Raw genomic sequence first — 21,980 nt, forward strand, 5'->3', positions numbered from 1 at the left:
GTACCAGTAGTGATTACAGAGGACCCCTGCTCCAGTATATATAGAGGCTGTATATACAGGTCTGGCACCAGTAGTGATTACAGAGGACCCCTGCTCCAGTATACATAGAGGCTGTATATACAGGTCTGGTACCAGTAGTGATTACAGAGGACCCCTGCTCCAGTATATATAGAGGCTGTATATACAGGTCTGGCACCAGTAGTGATTACAGAGGACCCCTGCTCCAGTATACATAGAGGCTGTATATACAGGTCTGGTACCAGTAGTGATTACAGAGGACCCCTGCTCCAGTATATATAGAGGCTGTATATACAGACCTGGTACCTGTACTGATTACAGAGGACCCCTGCCCCAGTATATATAGAGGCTGTATATACAGGTCTGGTACCAGTAGTGATTACAGAGGACCCCTGCCCCAGTATATATAGAGGCTGTATATACAGGTCTGGCACCAGTAGTGATTACAGAGGACCCCTGCCCCAGTATATATAGAGGCTGTATATACAGACCTGGTACCTGTACTGATTACAGAGGACCCCTGCCCCAGTATATATAGAGGCTGTATATACAGGTCTGGTACCAGTAGTGATTACAGAGGACCCCTGCCCCAGTATATATAGAGGCTGTATATACAGGTCTGGCACCAGTAGTGATTACAGAGGACCCCTGCCCCAGTATACATAGAGGCTGTATATACAGGTCTGGTACCAGTAGTGATTACAGAGGACCCCTGCTCCAGTATACATAGAGGCTGTATATACAGAGCTGGTACCAGTAGTGTTTACAGAGGACCCCTGCTCCAGTATACATAGAGGCTGTATATACAGAGCTGGTACCAGTAGTGATTACAGAGGACCTCTGCCCCAGTATATATAGAGGCTGTATATACAGAGCTGGTACCTGTACTGATTACAGAGGACCCCTGCTCCAGTATATATAGAGGCTGTAAATACAGGTCTGGTACCAGTAGTGATTACAGAGGACCCCTGCTCCAGTATACATAGAGGCTGTATATACAGGTCTGGTACCAGTAGTGATTACAGAGGACCCCTGCTCCAGTATACATAGAGGCTGTATATACAGGTCTGGTACCAGTAGTGATTACAGAGGACCCCTGCCCCAGTATATATAGAGGCTGTAAATACAGGTCTGGTACCAGTAGTGATTACAGAGGACCCCTGCTCCAGTATACATAGAGGCTGTATATACAGAGCTGGTACCAGTAGTGATTACAGAGGACCCCTGCCCCAGTATACATAGAGGCTGTATATACAGAGCTGGTACCAGTAGTGATTACAGAGGACCTCTGCCCCAGTATATATAGAGGCTGTATATACAGAGCTGGTACCTGTACTGATTACAGAGGACCCCTGCCCCAGTATACATAGAGGCTGTATATACAGGTCTGGTACCAGTAGTGATTACAGAGGACCCCTGCTCCAGTATACATAGAGGCTGTATATACAGAGCTGGTACCAGTAGTGATTACAGAGGACCCCTGCTCCAGTATACATAAAGGCTGTATATACAGAGCTGGTACCAGTAGTGATTACAGAGGACCCCTGCTCCAGTATACATAGAGGCTGTATATACAGGTCTGGTACCAGTAGTGATTACAGAGGACCCCTGCTCCAGTATATATAGAGGCTGTATATACAGAGCTGGTACCAGTAGTGATTACAGAGGACCTCTGCCCCAGTATATATAGAGGCTGTATATACAGAGCTGGTACCTGTACTGATTACAGAGGACCCCTGCTCCAGTATATATAGAGGCTGTATATACAGAGTTGGTACCAGTAGTGATTACAGAGGACCTCTGCCCCAGTATATATAGAGGCTGTATATACAGAGCTGGTACCTGTACTGATTACAGAGGACCCCTGCTCCAGTATATATAGAGGCTGTATATACAGGTCTGGCACCAGTAGTGATTACAGAGGACCCCTGCCCCAGTATATATAGAGGCTGTATATACAGAGCTGGTACCTGTACTGATTACAGAGGACCCCTGCTCCAGTATATATAGAGGCTGTATATACAGGTCTGGCACCAGTAGTGATTACAGAGGACCCCTGCCCCAGTATATATAGAGGCTGTATATACAGGTCTGGTACCAGTAGTGATTACAGAGGACCCCTGCCCCAGTATATATAGAGGCTGTATATACAGAGCTGGCACCAGCAGTAGTTACAGGGGTCCTGGCGGTGCCGGCTCTCCTCGTCAGGCGTGTGCAGGCTCCGCACAGAACCAGTCGCAGCTGCCCGCTCTCAGCACACTGACACCATCACACACTGCTTGCACTTGTAAGGCTCTTACAGTAACTAATCCCTACACAAATACCTTTTCTTCCTCCTCCTCCTCCTCAGGGCTGTTGTGTGGATCCAGGTTGTCAGCAGGGCGCAGTTCCGCTATCACAGCTGCCTATTCACACATAGGGAATGTGTCTCCATTACACTGAGCGCGGGGAACTCCCATTAGTAATGTCACCCGCAGAACAGCACAGGGAGCACCGAGGAATAGGGACACCGCCTGCTACATGTCAGGGAGCGCTACTGCTCCTTGTTATCAGCCATTACTGGAGGAGGTGACTGTAGGACAGGAGACTACAATCTATTACTCCCTGTTATCAGCCATTACTGGAGGAGGAGACTGTAGGACAGGAGACTACAATCTATTACTCCCTGTTATCAGCCATTACTGGAGGAGGTGACTGTAGGACAGGAGACTACAATCTATTACTCCCTGTTATCAGCCATTACTGGAGGAGGAGACTGTAGGACAGGAGACTACAATCTATTACTCCCTGTTATCAGCCATTACTGGAGGAGCTGACTGTAGGACAGGAGACTACAATCTATTACTCCCTGTTATCAGCCATTACTGGAGGAGGAGACTGTAGGACAGGAGACTACAATCTATTACTCCCTGTTATCAGCCATTACTGGAGGAGGAGACTGTAGGACAGGAGACTACAATCTATTACTCCCTGTTATCAGCCATGACTGAAGGAGGAGACTGTAGGACAGGAGACTACAATCTATTACTCCCTGTTATCAGCCATTACTGGGGGAGGTGACTGTAGGACAGGATACTACAATCTATTACTCCCTGTTATCAGCCATGACTGGGGGAGGTGACTGTAGGACAGGAGACTACAATCTATTACTCCCTGTTATCAGCCATGACTGAAGGAGGAGACTGTAGGACAGGAGACTACAATCTATTACTCCCTGTTATCAGCCATGACTGGGGGAGGTGACTGTAGGACAGGAGACTACAATCTATTACTCCCTGTTATCAGCCATGACTGAAGGAGGAGACTGTAGGACAGGAGACTACAATCTATTACTCCCTGTTATCAGCCATTACTGGGGGAGGTGACTGTAGGACAGGAGACTACAATCTATTACTCCCTGTTATCAGCCATGACTGAAGGAGGAGACTGTAGGACAGGAGACTACAATCTATTACTCCCTGTTATCAGCCATTACTGGGGGAGGTGACTGTAGGACAGGAGACTACAATCTATTACTCCCTGTTATCAGCCATTACTGGAGGAGGAGACTGTAGGACAGGAGACTACAATCTATTACTCCCTGTTATCAGCCATGACTGAAGGAGGAGACTGTAGGACAGGAGACTACAATCTATTACTCCCTGTTATCAGCCATTACTGGGGGAGGTGACTGTAGGACAGGAGACTACAATCTATTACTCCCTGTTATCAGCCATTACTGGAGGAGGAGACTGTAGGACAGGAGACTACAATCTATTACTCCCTGTTATCAGCCATGACTGAAGGAGGAGACTGTAGGACAGGAGACTACAATCTATTACTCCCTGTTATCAGCCATGACTGGGGGAGGTGACTGTAGGACAGGAGACTACAATCTATTACTCCCTGTTATCAGCCATTACTGGGGGAGGTGACTGTAGGACAGGAGACTACAATCTATTACTCCCTGTTATCAGCCATTACTGGAGGAGGAGACTGTAGGACAGGAGACTACAATCTATTACTCCCTGTTATCAGCCATTACTGGAGGAGGAGACTGTAGGACAGGATACTACAATCTATTACTCCCTGTTATCAGCCATTACTGGAGGAGGAGACTGTAGGACAGGAGACTACAATCTATTACTCCCTGTTATCAGCCATTACTGGAGGAGGAGACTGTAGGACAGGAGACTACAATCTATTACTCCCTGTTATCAGCCATTACTGGAGGAGGAGACTGTAGGACAGGAGACTACAATCTATTACTCCCTGTTATCAGCCATTACTGGGGGAGGTGACTGTAGGACAGGAGACTACAATCTATTACTCCCTGTTATCAGCCATTACTGGAGGAGCTGACTGTAGGACAAGAGACTACAATCTATTACTCCCTGTTATCAGCCATGACTGGGGGAGGTGACTGTAGGACAGGAGACTACAATCTATTACTCCCTGTTATCAGCCATGACTGAAGGAGGAGACTGTAGGACAGGAGACTACAATCTATTACTCCCTGTTATCAGCCATGACTGGGGGAGGTGACTGTAGGACAGGAGACTACAATCTATTACTCCCTGTTATCAGCCATTACTGGAGGAGGAGACTGTAGGACAGGAGACTACAATCTATTACTCCCTGTTATCAGCCATTACTGGAGGAGGAGACTGTAGGACAGGAGACAATCTATTACTCCCTGTTATCAGCCATGACTGGGGGAGGTGACTGTAGGACAGGAGACTACAATCCATTACTCCCTGTTATCAGCCATTACCGGCTTGGCTTTGTATACACCTTGTGCGGAGACATTTGTGACCTGACATCGCCTCCTCTTATTACGCAGCCGGACTATTATAAGACGCCGCCGTGTATCAGGCTTGCCGGCTGCGGGGGTCTTGCACTCTCTTTGGGGTCTCCAATGATGTGGGATAGCCGCTGGTCTCGTGGTGACGGATACACGTCGCTCTACCTCTGTACTCAGCCATTCAGAAGGCCTCTGCTGCCATGGTAACAGCCGGGCCGTATGATGGGGGTTGCTATAGAAAAACCCTGCAGACACCATCAAGGTGTAGAATACTGCAATTGAAATGGGCGACGTGTCAGCGACATCACGCGGGGCCTGGAAGAGGCCGAGAAGCCTCCCCTCCCCCCGCACGAGGAGCGGGGCCCCGGCTACAATAACCTTAGAAAGGGCCAATACAGGAGAGGGGTGCAGCGAGGCGTCCACACTGGGGGCATATTATCCATGACCTCAGGTCCCAAAAAACAACGCAGGGGCCCTCAGTCCTGGGCTGGCCCCCCTGAGACCACCGAGAAAATCGCAGGAGCAGCCGCCAGGGGGGCTGTGAGCTCGGGGATCAGGGAGGGGGGTCCCAACACTGGGTCACCAGCTTATTCTAAAATACCTCATCATCAAATCCCACCTCTGGTGCTGCGAGTGAATGAAAGAATTATTTACATCTAGGGTTAATGGTTTCCAGCTGACACCTGCGGGGTCCGGACCCCCAATGCAAAAGCGCTGTAGCTGGTCTGGATGTAAACCTGATTAAGCCCATCCAGCCCTCACCTAACACTGCCAGCAGGGGGCAGCTTCCCTGTAAACCCTCCTGTTCCATATCTCCACTTGCAGTCAGTGAATGGAATAAATCTGGTTTTCATCTAGAACGGCAGCAGAACTAGAGATGTGCAGGCGTCAGCAGGAAGTTATCCGGGTGGGATATAGCCCCCCAGATGGAAATACCATTATTCACTGCCCTGAAAGACTTACTTGATTTAAAAGGGCACGTTCTCATGAAGTGTTTTGGATGCATATATGTATGGAAGGAATATATAAGGAAGGGAGCGGGGAAAGGCAAGGCAAGGCAAAGGGAGGAAGGAAGGGAGCGGGGAAAGGCAAGGCAAAGGGAGGAAGGAAGGGAGCGGGGAAAGGAAAGGCAAGGCAAAGGGAGGAAGGAAGGGAGCGGGGAAAGGCAAGGCAAAGGGAGGAAGGAAGGGAGCGGGGAAAGGCAAGGCAAAGGGAGGAAGGAAGGGAGCGGGGAAAGGCAAGGCAAGGCAAGGCAAAGGGAGGAAGGAAGGGAGCGGGGAAAGGCAAGGCAAAGGGAGGAAGGAAGGGAGCGGGGAAAGGCAAGGCAAAGGGAGGAAGGAAGGGAGCGGGGAAAGGCAAGGCAAAGGGAGGAAGGAAGGGAGCGGGGAAAGGCAAGGCAAAGGGAGGAAGGAAGGGAGCGGGGAAAGGCAAGGCAAAGGGAGGAAGGAAGGGAGCGGGGAAAGGCAAGGCAAAGGGAGGAAGGAAGGGAGCGGGGAAAGGCAAGGCAAAGGGAGGAAGGAAGGGAGCGGGGAAAGGCAAGGCAAAGGGAGGAAGGAAGGGAGCGGGGAAAGGCAAGGCAAAGGGAGGAAGGAAGGGAGCGGGGAAAGGCAAGGCAAGGCAAAGGGAGGAAGGAAGGGAGCGGGGAAAGGCAAGGCAAAGGGAGGAAGGAAGGGAGCGGGGAAAGGCAAGGCAAAGGGAGGAAGGAAGGGAGCAAGGAAAGGCAAGGCAAAGGGAGGAAGGAAGGGAGCGGGGAAAGGCAAGGCAAGGCAAAGGGAGGAAGGAAGGGAGCGGGGAAAGGCAAGGCAAGGCAAGGCAAAGGGAGGAAGGAAGGGAGCGGGGAAAGGCAAGGCAAAGGGAGGAAGGAAGGGAGCAAGGAAAGGCAAGGCAAAGGGAGGAAGGAAGGGAGCGGGGAAAGGCAAGGCAAGGCAAAGGGAGGAAGGAAGGGAGCGGGGAAAGGCAAAGCAAGGCAAGGCAAAGGGAGGAAGGAAGGGAGCGGGGAAAGGCAAGGCAAAGGGAGGAAGGAAGGGAGCAAGGAAAGGCAAGGCAAAGGGAGGAAGGAAGGGAGCGGGGAAAGGCAAGGCAAGGCAAAGGGAGGAAGGAAGGGAGCGGGGAAAGGCAAGGCAAGGCAAAGGGAGGAAGGAAGGGAGCGGGGAAAGGCAAGGCAAAGGGAGGAAGGAAGGGAGCGGGGAAAGGCAAGGCAAGGCAAAGGGAGGAAGGAAGGGAGCGGGGAAAGGCAAGGCAAAGGGAGGAAGGAAGGGAGCGGGGAAAGGCAAGGCAAAGGGAGGAAGGAAGGGAGCGGGGAAAGGCAAGGCAAAGGGAGGAAGGAAGGGAGCGGGGAAAGGCAAGGCAAAGGGAGGAAGGAAGGGAGCGGGGAAAGGCAAGGCAAAGGGAGGAAGGAAGGGAGCAAGGAAAGGCAAGGCAAAGGGAGGAAGGAAGGGAGCGGGGAAAGGCAAGGCAAAGGGAGGAAGGAAGGGAGCGGGGAAAGGCAAGGCAAAGGGAGGAAGGAAGGGAGCAAGGAAAGGCAAGGCAAAGGGAGGAAGGGAGGGGAGAAAGGCAAGGCAAAGGGAGGAAGGGAAGGGAGCGGGAAAAGGAAAGGCAAAGGGAGGAAGGGAAGGGAGCAGGAAAAGGAAAGGCAAGGCAAAGGGAGGAAGGAAGGGAGCGGGAAAAGGAAAGGCAAGGCAAAGGGAGGAAGGAAGGGAGCAAGGAAAGGCAAGGCAAAAGGAGGAAGGAAGGGAGCAAGGAAAAGCAAGACAAAAGGAGGAAGGAAGGGAGCAAGGAAAGGCAAGGCAAAAGGAGGAAGGAAGGGAGCAAGGAAAGGCAAGGCAAAGGGAGGAAGGAAGGTAACGGGGAAAGGAAAGGCAAAGGGAGGAAGGGAGCGGGGAAAGGCAAGGCAAAGGGAGGGAGGGGAGAAAGGCAAGGCAAAGGGAGGAAGGGAAGGGAGGGGAGAAAGAAAGGAAGGAGGGGATGGCGTAAAGGCAAGGCAAAGGGAGGAAGGAAGGGAGGGAGCGGGGAAAGACAAGGCAAAGGGAGGAAGGAAGGGAGGGAGCAGGAAAGACAAGGCAAAGGGAGGAAGGAAGGGAGGGAGCGGGGAAAGACGAGGCAAAGGGAGGAAGAAAGGGAGGGAGCGGGGAAAGACAAGGCAAAGGGAGGAAGGAAGGAAGGGAGCAGAGTTACGAAAGGCAAAGGGAGGAAGGAAGGGCAGGGAGGGGAGAAAGGCAAGGCAAAGGGAGGAAGGAAGGGAGCGGGAAAGGCAAGGCAAAGGGAAGAAGGAAGGGAGCGGGAAAGGCAAGGCAAAGGGAGGAAGGAAGGGAGCGGGAAAGGCAAGGCAAAGGAGGAAGGGAAGAAAGGCAAGGCAAAGGAGGAAGGGAAGAAAAGCAAAGCAAAAGGAGGTAAGAAAAGCAAAAGGGAAGGAAACAGGAAACAAGGCAAAGTAGGGAATTGAAAAGGAAAAGGAGGAAAAGAACAGGAATGGAAAGGCATGCGATATGAGAAGAGAAATGAAAGGCAAGGAAGGAAAAAGGAAAATAAAGCCACGAGATGCAGTATGGGAGGACGAGTTACATAACAGAGAAGTTTCTACATGTACTTGTAGCACGGGACCAAGATCAGCAACAACTCCAGAGAAATCATCCCACAGTCCTCCGTGACAACAGTTTCCCGGTCGCTATGACAGCAGTAACCTTGTTTTGATTTATGTAAAGTGGCAACTACTTAGTATCAAGTTTCAGAAGTTAAATATCATAGGGGAAAAAAAAACAACTAGGCCATTTTTTACTACCTGGGGCGGTCAGAACCGGCTCACCAGAGATCAGCGGCACAGCAATCAGCGGCAAGTGCTCAGTTTCCCTGCAGCGCCACCTCAGGTGACAGGAAGCATTACATGGAAATCACTGATCTAGGTCATGTAATGGCTGGACATATTGGGGCCGGGTGAGAAAACTGTCCCTTCACAGCCTGTGTCAGGGGAAGGATGGATCACACATGCTGGGTTACCACATTTCCTGATCTTTGCTCCCCCTTTAATGAGGTCTGGTTGCGGCTTACTCACCATTCCCATTGTAAGGACACACACGAGAAAGTGTATACGGGGGACTTGTGAAGAATATCTGCCAGTCATCAGATCATATAGGGGTCTGGTCATATTAGATGGTCGCAGTACTGTAAAGGGAATCTGTCATCAGAATCTCACCCACAATGATTTGCACATGTAGCTCTTTCATAGACAAGTCCAGCAATACCTTCACATGGCCGGTCTGTTCCTCTGTTACTGAGAAATCAGCGTGTGAATTTATATGCAAATGAGGCTGAAGAGCTCTGGTAGATCTGAACCCTCTGTCACTCCAGCTCTATCTCTGCCCAGCTCCGTCTCCCTTCACTTGACTTACAGTCTATAATCTGTAATTTAAGGCAAAGGATTCCCTTTGATTGTCACATTCTCTATCTGTAAATCACTTATAAAATAAACATTTTGTCTTACCCCCAAAAACTCAAGTGCAGGCCACAAAGCGTTTCATTCTGTCTAACTTGTTGTCTACTGCCTGATGTCAAGTGTAATCTGTTTATAGCAGACGAGTGGGGGGAGAACACTGCATACTGGGAAGTCAGGAAAATTAAGTCCCTGCACCTATGGTTCTGGCAGAATGCTTATGAAGAGGTGATGCGCTCTCTGATTTGCCCTCCATCAACTCAGGAGAATAGATTGGTTTCTACATCAGAACACCTCTTTTAAACATGCAAGAGCAGCTCTTGCTCTGGAGGACTTAATAAGAGGACTTCAACAATAGAGAAGTAATGCCTGAACTGCCCTGCGGAGGCGCTGTATGATAGTAACATCACTTCTCAAATCCACAAACATTGCAGCAGTGTACCCAGTAAGATCTGGCTGTCACTACTTCTGATTTATTAATGTTCGGTCCCTCGTAAAGGTGGAAAATGTTCCTGGGTTATTCTTGTCTGCGGAGAGCGTCTTGGCTCATGTATAAGACAGATTGACTTGGGAGGGTGCTCCAGCCAAATATAGGATCAGCCGCCCAGCCTGCGTGCTGCACCCCTGGCATGTCCCTTGTAACCCAAACTCCCATCAGACGTACACCAGGTTATATGGGACCTGTGTGTTCTCCAGGGGAATATTTCAGTTTTTGCCTTATATGCTATGATCATAGGGGCGCAGTACACAATATATCCCACCCATCCCCCCACAGCAAAACTGGACCTAGAAGATAGTAAACTCCAGAACAACAACGGAAATCCACAGGAAACCCCACGATGGGAATCCCTTATGGTGCATCAACGCTGGAGCTTAGGGGGGGACATCACTCCACCCTCTCCAAAAAGAACCAGGTAATACAACTTCTTGTATCGAGGTCTCAATTGTATGCTGGGTGGCATCACAATGGGCCCCGGCCCTCCAGGTTGTGCCCCGGTCATGACCCAGAGCAATGGACTGTCACCTTCAAAACTTTGCATCTCTCCATGCCAAGACAAGATATATCTGTAGAGGTGGTGCTCATACTTCTCTCCCCAACCCCCATATACATGCACAATCAATTTGACTGCTGATGTGATTCAATATGGAGGAGTAACCTGCAGGCAAGCAACTCTGGCGGCAACATATCTCGTGGCAGAGTTGAAATTCAACCTCCCTTATCCCCCTCTCCCCGATGCCATGTGTCAGGCAGGAGACGGGTGCAGCCCCCTTACACAACTTTACGCTAGTCATCTCCAAAATTCTGCCCCGGCACCGTGCCCAGGATAGAAAGGGGGAGATCGGAGGACGCTCGAAGATAAGTTTGTCACTGGCACAAAGGTCCATCAAGAAAGACCATGTCCACTGGAAGCCCAAAGGTTTAAGAAGTTTCCCACTGGGGCAAAACTTTTTTTTCCTGCTGTTTTATGGTCCACTTGCAAGCAAAGAGCGCAGCCGAATCAGGGCGCCCCCTATGGGCGTGGTACTGTGATGCCATGACATACGTAGCCTGGTACGGATAGTGCACGGTTTTGGGTTCGGACGGACAGGCGCCTGTGCTATATCAGGCAGCTAATCCTTAGTTTTCACAGTCCGTGCGGGACAGCATGTAATTTAGGCTTCATGGCGGCCGTCTGATGTGCAGTGGCTGCACCAATGAGCCGGATCTGGGAGCTGGCACCACGGACAGCCTTATAATGACAGTGCGCTGGGTGCCAGCCGCGTGGGCAATGATGTAGAGAACTAATCTGGTACAGTCTACTGCCTCCAGTACACTATGCCAGCGCTCCCGCCACATCGCTGCGCTTACCAACTAGTCATGCCAGTGAGAGGTAAAGGGTTAAACGTCCCACCGCCAGTTACGTGGACACGGCTGTCAAGTTGCAACTTCTAGACCAAGATGTCCCTACCACTCACAGCTGAAGGTTTGTTACAATCGTCTTCTCTGAGCTGAATACATGGGCTGCACAAGTCTCTGCCTGTTCTTACAGGTTGGAACAATGTATCAGTGCAGGTGAATGTATCAGTCTGGAGAAGAAAAAAGGAAACCATTGCAGCCCTCGCTCAGAGGTCGTACAGGACCGGAGAATCGGGGCAGCGTTCTTCATAAGACAGCGCCACTCCAGTCCACAGGGCGGGCGCAGTATTGCAGCTCAGATACATTCACAACTCGGACACGTGGGGGCGCTAGGACGAAGCGGACAGGTTCTTCAAATCCCTTTAATCTTTGGATGTAAATTATGTTTCCATTTGCAGACAGCAAGAAGAGATGTGTAAAAATGGTGACAGTCCTGCAGATGGCAGCACGGCCGGGCACAGATAGGCAGCGGTAATTACCCAGCACACAGGCGGCTAAGAGCGCCAATTAGTGCAGATTCCACCAGATGCAGCGGCCCCCGGGGGCCACTAGTCACATCAGCAGTAGCCACCGCACTCAAGAACGACAACAGGCAAAGTAGTCAACAAGATATTTACACCAGCTCAGCAATGAAGGGCTCTCCGTGGGGACCCCCAGAGCCCCGCTGCACCGCCCCGCTGCCCCTGGCCAGAGCCCCGCTGCACCGCCCCGCTGCCCCTGGCCAGAGCCCCGCTGCACCGCCCCGCTGCCCCTGGCCAGAGCCCCGCTGCACCGCCCCGCTGCCCCTGGCCAGAGCCCCGCTGCACCGCCCCGCTGCCCCTGGCCAGAGCCCCGCTGCACCGCCCCGCTGCCCCTGGCCAGAGCCCCGCTGCACCGCCCCGCTGCCCCTGGCCAGAGCCCCGCTGCACCGCCCCGCTGCCCCTGGCCAGAGCCCCGCTGCACCGCCCCGCTGCCCCTGGCCAGAGCCCCGCTGCACCGCCCCGCTGCCCCTGGCCAGAGCCCCGCTGCACCGCCCCGCTGCCCCTGGCCAGGGCTTGTAAGCGCTGCGCTCCTTGCTTGGGATGCCTTCCAGTGCACAGACTACAGGGGTGAATTGCAAAGTTCCTCATTTTTGCAAGCAATTTGCATTTTACCTTTTCTGATCAGGAGATTAACCCTTCAAGTACATCAGCAGTGCAAATCTTGTTTGTTACAATGTATCAGCGCAGATAAAATGGAAGAGGAATCTGTAGCTGGGTCACAATGTTACCACATTCCCGGCAGTGAAGCTTTGGGTTTGTGCAGGTTTCAGCCACAGAATGAAAATAACATCTCTACTCAATGGAAGCAAGCGGAGATCTTGGAAAACAGGACAAACCAGCAACAACTGTTACAGACCGTCCATTATATCATCTAATGTAAAGCAGGTCCACTTCTGACCAATGGGTGTAGACGGAGCCAAATTTGTGTTGCCTATTTGCATATATTTGATTACATTTGCATATTTCTGTTTTGGATGTCTCTGATCACTGTGTTTTCGGGGATTTGCGGTCCCGGTGAGGTCACCTGAGGACAGGGGGCGCAGGATGATGAGGGGTCTGTGCTGGGTACAGCGATTTTGGCTCCCGCTGTGGTCTCCACCTGGCTGTCAGCGGCAGGCGGTGGTCGGCCTGTGCCCCTCGCTCTCCTGTAGTCACCGTCTCATACACAGCTGGAAAGGTTTAGTGTTAGGAGACAAGACAACACACCGAATGTCTGCGGGGGTCCGACTCAGGCAGTGGGCCGCTATGGGAGCACTCCGGGATTGCTGGAAGTTCACAGATCCCAGCAGCACAGAGTATTTCAGGAAAAGAGAAACAGTGGCTAAGTGACTGACGGCGGCATGTGACTGGGGCACACTGGAAGGTCGCAGGTTTGCAGTCAGCAGCACAGAGTATTTCAGGAGACAAGTGTGTAGATTGGTGGCACCCTGCCCCCTGCTATAACTCTCAGGCTGTAATCTCCCACAAAATCCGCACATGTCTCCTGAGATACTCTGTGCTGCTGGGAGTAACCTACTTCTGCGTTGTGTAAGGGAATAAGGTATTGCCAGCAGCACAGAGTATTTCAGGAGAGGAGTGAGCTGTCCACCCAGTGAGGACAGGGCTGCATGTGTCAAGATATGTTAAAGGTGGAAAATGACTGATTCACCAACAGCAGCACAGAGTATTTCAGGAGAGTGCCAATCTTGTGGAAGATTTACACAAAAGGAAGGATTAAACTACCAGAGCAGTGCAGAGTGTTTCAGGAGAACAGTGTAGTGATCTTGTGGAAGGCCACAAATAGATTTACACTGTGAAAGACGATAACCAACAGCAGCACAGAGTGTTTCAGGAGGGGCGTGTACTCATCTAGAAGATCACAGGCTGACAGGAAAGTATGGTACTAACAGCAGCACAGAGTATTTGTTGCAAGAGGCAGTGAAAAGGTGTGGGGGATAGATATATGAACTGAGGGTCAGGATTCCTGTGCCGTGGACAGAGGAGTTTTATCACGGAGCATCCGTGACACGGTGCTACAGGCTGTAGGATCAGGGCCTGGAGGGGGCGCTGCGCAGGACAATCCCAGACACTGGAAGACTCCCTTATCCATCAGGGTCCAAAAGATATGTTCATCCTAAGCCTCCTGGTTCCCATGACCACTACAGAGAAAACTGGCAGACAGCAATGTATATTCTCAGGCAGAAAAACAACTTCTTGGTGCCGCGCTGCAGTGTAAAGCATGATGGAGAGTGCAGCAGTCCGAGCCTCAGGTCAGACCATCATACTGCAATAGATAATGGATACCAGCTGAAGTCACTGATCAATGCTGTGCCATCGTGGAGCAGAACTGTAGTGTAAAGCACGGAGGAGAGACCCTCGCGGCAGTGTGACTTGCACAGCTCTATATGGTTAGTATCCCCTATAAGTATATGGGAAGAGCCGGAGGAGCAGATTTCTATAGGCTGCAGCTACAATGGCCGGGATCAGAGTGGACTCCGATCTCGGCTGTAGACCCTTTGTTACGTTATGGCTCTTGGGAGCTGGGCGTAAAAGAACTAGAAAAATGTAAAACGGCTGTCAGGAAGGGGTTAACCTTGTTGTGCCACCATGGTAAGACTAGACCTCCACTACACCAGGGCACAGCAAGTGCTGGCGCCCAGAGAGGGTCCGCACGGCACACGGCTGAGGACTGGCACCGGCAGTGCTGTATCGGTGCTGCTGCCATTTTGGACCCGTCTGTGCCCAAGACGACAAAGGGGGGATAAAGAGTCACGCAATAGACCCGACCGCAGTGATCACAGGCGCGATACCAAAAACCCACAACCAGGCGCCAGTACCTGGAGTCTGGGCTCATCACAGCGGGCCTGACCGCTCCCTGCCACTGGCTGTGTACCTGAATGCTACTGCTATCTGTTATCAGCCGCTGCAGGTTATGGGACATCTCACGCTGGGGGAGGGGGACTGGGAACCAGCACAAAAGAGAGGAAGCGGAGGAGCCCCTCACCCTGCAGGGACCCCCTCACACTGCTGGGACTTCACTGACCCCAAAGTGTGCAGTTCCTTACTATCTATTGTTTTCTGTTATCTGCAGTTTTAAACCAGACAAGAAGGCAACTGTGATGGCAGCTATTGCTCCCTGTTATCAGCCTAGAGACTGATTGAACAATTTTAAATGGGATTCATCATGGGAAGTGGAAAAAAGGCCAGGACGACACAAACCTCCAGGAACAAAACACACACAGCATATACCTATACTATAGCCCCACAGCATATACCTATACTATAGCCCCACAGCATATACCTATACTATAGCCCCACAGCATATACCTATACTATAGCCCCACAGCATATACCTATACTATAGCCCCACAGCATATACCTATACTATAGCCCCACAGCATATACCTATACTATAGCCCCACAGCATATACCTATACTATAGCCCCACAGCATATACCTATACTATATACACAAAAAAGTATATATACATACACATATTCAGCTGAATCTCACTAAATTAGAATACCAAAGAGTTAATTTATTTCAGTTCTTCAATACAAAAAGTGAAACTCCTATATTATATAGAGTCATTACACACAGAGGGATCTATTATATAGAGTCATTACACACAGAGGGATCTATTATATAGAGTCATTACACAGAGGGATCTATTATATAGAGTCATTACACACAGAGGGATCTATTCTATAGAGTCATTACACACAGAGGGATCTATTCTATAGAGTCATTACACACAGAGGGATCTATTCTATAGAGTCATTACACGCAGAGGGATCTATTCTATAGAGTCATTACACGCAGAGGGATCTATTCTATAGAGTCATTACACGCAGAGGGATCTATTCTATAGAGTCATTACACGCAGAGGGATCTATTATATAGAGTCATTACACGCAGAGGGATCTATTATATAGAGTCATTACACGCAGAGGGATCTATTATATAGAGTCATTACACGCAGAGGGATCTATTATATAGAGACATTACACACAGAGGGATCTATTATATAGAGACATTACACACAGAGGGATCTATTATATAGAGTCATTACACACAGAGGGATCTATTATATAGAGTCATTACACACAGAGGGATCTATTATATAGAGTCATTACACACAGAGGGATCTATTATATAGAGTCATTACACACAGAGGGATCTATTATATAGAGTCATTACACACAGAGGGATCTATTATATAGAGTCATTACACAGAGGGATCTATTATATAGAGTCATTACACACAGAGGGATCTATTATATAGAGTCATTACACACAGAGGGATCTATTATATAGAGTCATTACACACAGAGGGATCTATTATATAGAGACATTACACACAGAGGGATTATATAGAGACATTACACACAGAGGGATCTATTATAGAGTCATTACACACAGAGGGATCTATTATATAGTCATTACACACAGAGGGATCTATTATATAGAGTCATTACACAGAGGGATCTATTATATGGAGTCATTACACAGAGGGATCTATTTCACGTGTTTATTTCTGTTAATGTTGATGATTATGGATTACAGCCAATGAAAACATAAACGTCATTATCTCAGTAAATTAGAATACTTTATAACAACAAATGTTATCCTCCTGAAATGTCTGTTCAGTAAATGCCTCAATACTTGGTCGGGCTCCTTTTGCATCAATTACTGCATCAATGCGGCAATGTGGCATGGAGGGGGATCAGCCTGTGGCATGGAGGGGGATCAGCCTGTGGCATGGAGGGGGATCAGCCTGTGGCATGGAGGGGGATCAGCCTGTGGCATGGAGGCGATCAGCCTGTGGCATGGAGGCGATCAGCCTGTGGCATGGAGGCGATCAGCCTGTGGCATGGAGGCGATCAGCCTGTGGCATGGAGGCGATCAGCCTGTGGCATGGAGGCGATCAGCCTGTGGCATGGAGGCGATCAGCCTGTGGCATGGAGGCGATCAGCCTGTGGCATGGAGGCGATCAGCCTGTGGCATGGAGGCGATCAGCCTGTGGCATGGAGGCGATCAGCCTGTGGCATGGAGGCGATCAGCCTGTGGCATGGAGGCGATCAGCCTGTGGCATGGAGGCGATCAGCCTGTGGCATGGAGGCGATCAGCCTGTGGCATGGAGGCGATCAGCCTGTGGCATGGAGGCGATCAGCCTGTGGCATGGAGGCGATCAGCCTGTGGCATGGAGGCGATCAGCCTGTGGCATGGAGGCGATCAGCCTGTGGCATGGAGGCGATCAGCCTGTGGCATGGAGGCGATCAGCCTGTGGCATGGAGGCGATCAGCCTGTGGCATGGAGGCGATCAGCCTGTGGCATGGAGGCGATCAGCCTGTGGCATGGAGGCGATCAGCCTGTGGCATGGAGGCGATCAGCCTGTGGCATGGAGGCGATCAGCCTGTGGCATGGAGGCGATCAGCCTGTGGCATGGAGGCGATCAGCCTGTGGCATGGAGGCGATCAGCCTGTGGCATGGAGGCGATCAGCCTGTGGCATGGAGGGATCAGCCTGTGGCATGGAGGCGATCAGCCTGTGGCATGGAGGCGATCAGCCTGTGGCATGGAGGCGATCAGCCTGTGGCATGGAGGCGATCAGCCTGTGGCATGGAGGCGATCAGCCTGTGGCATGGAGGCGATCAGCCTGTGGCATGGAGGGATCAGCCTGTGGCTGCTGAGGGGTTATGGAAGCCCAGGTGGCTTTGATAGCAGCCTTCAGCTCATCTGCATTGCTGGCTCTGGGGGTCTCTCATCTTCTTCTTGACAATACCCCATAGATTCTCTATAATAGATCCTCTATGGGGTTAAGGTCAGGCGAGTTTGCGGCCAATCAAGCTCAGTGATACTGTTGTGTGTAACCCGGTATTGGTACTTTTGGCTGTGTGGACAGGGGCCAAGTCCTGCTGGAGAATGACATTTCCATCTCCATAAAGCTTGTCGGCAGAGGGAAGCATGAAGGGCTGTAAAATGTCCTGGTAGACGGCTGCGCTGACTTTGGTCTTGATAAAACACAGTGGACCTACACCAGCAGATGACATGGCCCCCCAAACCATCACTGATTGTGGAGACTTCACACTAGACCTCCAGCAGCTTGGATTGTGGCCTCTCCACTCTTCCTCCAGACTCTGGGACCTTGATTTCCAAATGAAATGCAAAATTTACTTTCATCTGAAAACAACACCTTGGACCACTGAGCAACAGTCCAGGTCTTCTTCTCCTTGGCCCAGGTAAGACGCGTCTGGCGTTGTCTATTGGTCATGAGGGGCTTGACACAAGGAATGCGACACTTGTACTCCATGTCCTGGATACATCTGTGTGTTTTTTAAACGCTGAGGAAGCCTTTGCAGGTGTTTTTTGTTAATTATTCTAATTTACTGAGATGACGACTTGTGTTTTCATTGGCTGTAAGCCATAATCATCAACATTAACAGAAAAACACATGAAATAGATCCCTCTGTGTGTAATGACTCTATATAATAGATCCCTCTGTGTGTAATGACTAATATATGAGTTTCACTTTTTGTATTGAAGAACTGAAATAAATTTTGATGATATTCTAATTTAGTGAGATGTATGTATGTACAGTACAGACCAAAAGTTTGGACACACCTTCTCATTTAAAGATTTTTCTGTATTTTCATGACTATGAAGATTGTACATTCACACTGAAGGCATCAAAACTATGAATTAACACATGTGGAATTATATACTTAACAAAAAAGTGTGAAACACCTGAAAATATGTCTTATATTCTAGGTTCTTCAAAGTAGCCACCTTTTGCTTTGATGACTGCTTTGCACACTCTTGGCATTCTCTTGATGAGCTTCAAGAGGTAGTCACTGGAAATGGTCTTCCAACAATCTTGAAGGAGTTCCCAGAGATGCTTAGCACTTGTTGGCCCTTTTGCCTTCACTCTGCGGTCCAGCTCACCCCAAACCATCTCGATTGGGTTCAGGTCTGGTGACTGTGGAGGCCAGGTCATCTGGCGTAGCACCCCATCACTCTCCTTCTTGGTCAAATAGCCCTTACACAGCCTGGAGGTGTGTTTGGGGTCATTGTCCTGTTGAAAAATAAATGATGGTCCAACTAAACGCAAACCGGATGGAATAGCATGCCGCTGCAAGATGCTGTGGTAGCCATGCTGGTTCAGTATGCCTTCAATTTTGAATAAATCCCCAACAGTGTCACCAGCAAAGCACCCCCACACCATCACACCTCCTCCTCCATGCTTCACGGTGGGAACCAGGCATGTAGAGTCCATCCGTTCACCTTTTCTGCGTCGCACAAAGACACGGTGGTTGGAACCAAAGATCTCAAATTTGGACTCATCAGACCAAAGCACAGATTTCCACTGGTCTAATGTCCATTCCTTGTGTTCTTTAGCCCAAACAAGTCTCTTCTGCTTGTTGCCTGTCCTTAGCAGTGGTTTCCTAGCAGCTATTTTACCATGAAGGCCTACTGCACAAAGTCTCCTCTTAACAGTTGTTGTAGAGATGTGTCTGCTGCTAGAACTCTGTGTGGCATTGACCTGGTCTCTAATCTGAGCTGCTGTTAACCTGCGATTTCTGAGGCTGGTGACTCGGATAAACTTATCCTCAGAAGCAGAGGTGACTCTTGGTCTTCCTTTCCTGGGGCGGTCCTCATGTAAGCCAGTTTCTTTGTAGCGCTTGATGGTTTTTGCAACTGCACTTGGGGACACTTTCAAAGTTTTCCCAATTTTTCACACTGACTGACCTTCATTTCTTAAAGTAATGATGGCCACTCGATTTTCTTTACTTAGCTGCTTTTTTCTTGCCATAATACAAATTCTAACAGTCTATTCAGTAGGACTATCAGCTGTGTATCCACCAGACTTCTGCACAACACAACTGATGGTCCCAACCCCATTTATAAGGCAAGAAATCCCACTTATTAAACCTGACAGGGCACACCTGTGAAGTGAAAACCATTTCCGGTGACTACCTCTTGAAGCTCATCAAGAGAATGCCAAGAGTGTGCAAAGCAGTCATCAAAGCAAAAGGTGGCTACTTTGAAGAACCTAGAATATAAGACATATTTTCAGTTGTTTCACACTTTTTTGTTAAGTATATAATTCCACATGTGTTAATTCATAGTTTTGATGCCTTCAGTGTGAATGTACAATCTTCATAGTCATGAAAATACAGAAAAATCTTTAAATGAGAAGGTGTGTCCAAACTTTTGGTATGTATATTCAGATTAAAGCAAAAAGTTACAAAGTGAAGACCCAACAATAACCTGACACACACACACACACACACACACACACACACACGGAATATTTATATGTGTGCGAAAAACCCTTATTCCAGATCTTCGCCACCTGTACCACTCCAGTCATTGAGAAACTACAACTCCCAGCAGGCCCTGAAAACCACCCCTGCCATCTCTATAATCTGTGGTGCATTTACCCAAGAAATCAGAATATATAGAAAGCAATTCAAATATTAAATAAAACCCCAAAAAATAAAATATCCACAATGTAGTCGTCTCCAACCTGCGGCTCTCCAGTTGCTGTAAGACTACAACCCCCAGCATGTCCTTGACACTCACCGCTTCCTGTTTTAGGTAATAAGAGGGGTCCGGGCTGAACAGAACCAGGAGCCGGGCACCAGATAAAGGACCCAAAACCCATCAAAACACCCACCACGGCGTCAGCTCCACAGCACAGAATATCGGGGTTTGGGCAGTGATTTGCTCCCCTCTGTAGGGGGCTCCAGCCGGCCCCCGTCCCCTGTGGTGGCTCACCTGCGGTGCAGCAGATGTGTCGGTGGCTGGGAAGGACTGTGGCAGCGGTGGCGCTCGCCGAGCCTCTATCCCTGGGATTTCCCTCCTATCAGCGGCGGGGAAGCTTCCTACGTTTTGCGGACGTCACAGGTTTTCCTGGCCGGGATGCAGCGCGATCAGTAAATAAATCCGTGCGGCTGGGAGAAATCTGCAGCGCCGCAAGCTCTCGACGTGTCTACTGTGCGGGGGGACAGAGCTCCGCCACCGGAGCAGGGACGACATTCACTTCCTAAAATACACCCAGATGTAGCAGAGCTCAACCTGTCAGCCAACTCTCAAAGTAGGAGGGTTTACGCTCAACCTGCAGTCCTATGTAAAACCACAGACCTCAATCTTATTCGGCACTGCTACGTCTGACATTCAGTTGCGTCGTTTCACAGATGCCAGACCCAATCCTCGTGGACAGAAGGACTTTGTTCTAATGCGCATTGTCAACTGTAGTGTCAATGTACACCGCAGCTCTAGAATTACATTCATAAAGCAGGGAGATTAGGACGAACAGGACATTCTGCGTAGTAAAAGCCCGCAGTGAGCACAGTCGGCTCTGCTAGATCCGCAGTCTACGGAGGATCCAGGAACCGAGCAGCCAAGTGTTCTGGAGCAGAGCGAGGGTCTCCAGGCATTTCCTGCCGTTATCCATCTCGGGGTCTGTCTTCAATTAGTGATGTCAATTTCAGCCCCCAAAACCCATGAAGGGGTCCACAGGGGAGCACGGCCACAACTGTTTACCCCTCTCCAATAGGAATAGCTCTGCTTTACGTCACCGGTCTCCTCTATTGCATTATTTATGGGTCTTGCTGTATTAACACTGACTCTTCAGATTTTGTTATTCTGCGCCTGATGGGGACCTGAGTAGTCTCCAAAGCTTGCAATTCGTTACCTTTTAATGGCTGACTGAAAAGATAGTATCAACCACTGAGGACTCTCAAATCGAAAGATATTTTTCTGTCTGAAGGGAAAAAGTGGAGAATTTTTTTCCCTCCAAGTACAAGAAAAACGGTCAACACTCGGGACCCCGCTCTTCAGTCCGTTTTCTTGTACATGGAAAAATCAGCCGTGCAAAAAAAAAACAACCAAATGCTGTAAAATAAAGATCTGCAACTTAATATATTAAAATATTCTGTTTCATTTTTCCTTCACGATCTCGGCTCCTGTCAGTAAATGGTGGAAAATCCCAATTTACACTGATGACTAGTGAGGAGAGAACCAGATCGTAGAAGTTCAGTATTTCATATCGGACAGTTAATGCTCAGTGCTGGACACCCAACACGGACTGGTACCGGAGGGAGAGAGAGAAGGCGAGCCCGACAGAAGGCGAGCCCGACAGAAGGCGAGCCCGACAGAAGGCGAGCCCGACAGAAGGCGAGCCCGACAGAAGGCGAGCCCGACAGAAGGCGAGCCCGACAGAAGGCGAGCCCGACAGAAGGCGAGCCCGACAGAAGGCGAGCCCGACAGAAGGCGAGCGCGACAGAAGGCGAGCGCGACAGAAGGCGAGCGCGACAGAAGGCACAGCGATTTCTTTCCCAGAGCCAAAGTTC

At 49.9% G+C, this 21,980-nt stretch overlaps 1 protein-coding gene across 4 annotated transcripts in view; it reads right to left on the reverse strand.

The window, feature by feature from the left end:
• The window catches only part of PTP4A3 (protein tyrosine phosphatase 4A3), a 60,035-nt gene that overhangs the window by 16,647 nt on the left and 21,408 nt on the right, over nt 1-21,980 (reverse strand). Inside the window, exons 3-4 of one of the 4 annotated variants that reach the window (XM_073679949.1) lie at nt 9,040-9,196; nt 8,850-8,959 (exon numbers count right to left, since the gene is read on the reverse strand). The exons of 2 other annotated variants lie outside the window; for them this stretch is intronic. The gene's annotated coding sequence lies outside the window, so the exon portion shown is untranslated. The remainder of the gene's footprint in view (nt 1-8,849; nt 8,960-9,039; nt 9,197-21,980) is intronic. One more of the 4 variants, XM_073679950.1, reaches the window with a different exon arrangement.

The sequence above is a fragment of the Phyllobates terribilis genome, unplaced genomic scaffold (assembly GCF_046119375.1).
Source record: "Phyllobates terribilis strain yellow unplaced genomic scaffold, ASM4611937v1 Scaffold_4__5_contigs__length_816908805, whole genome shotgun sequence".
NCBI classification, from domain to species: domain Eukaryota; kingdom Metazoa; phylum Chordata; class Amphibia; order Anura; family Dendrobatidae; genus Phyllobates; species Phyllobates terribilis.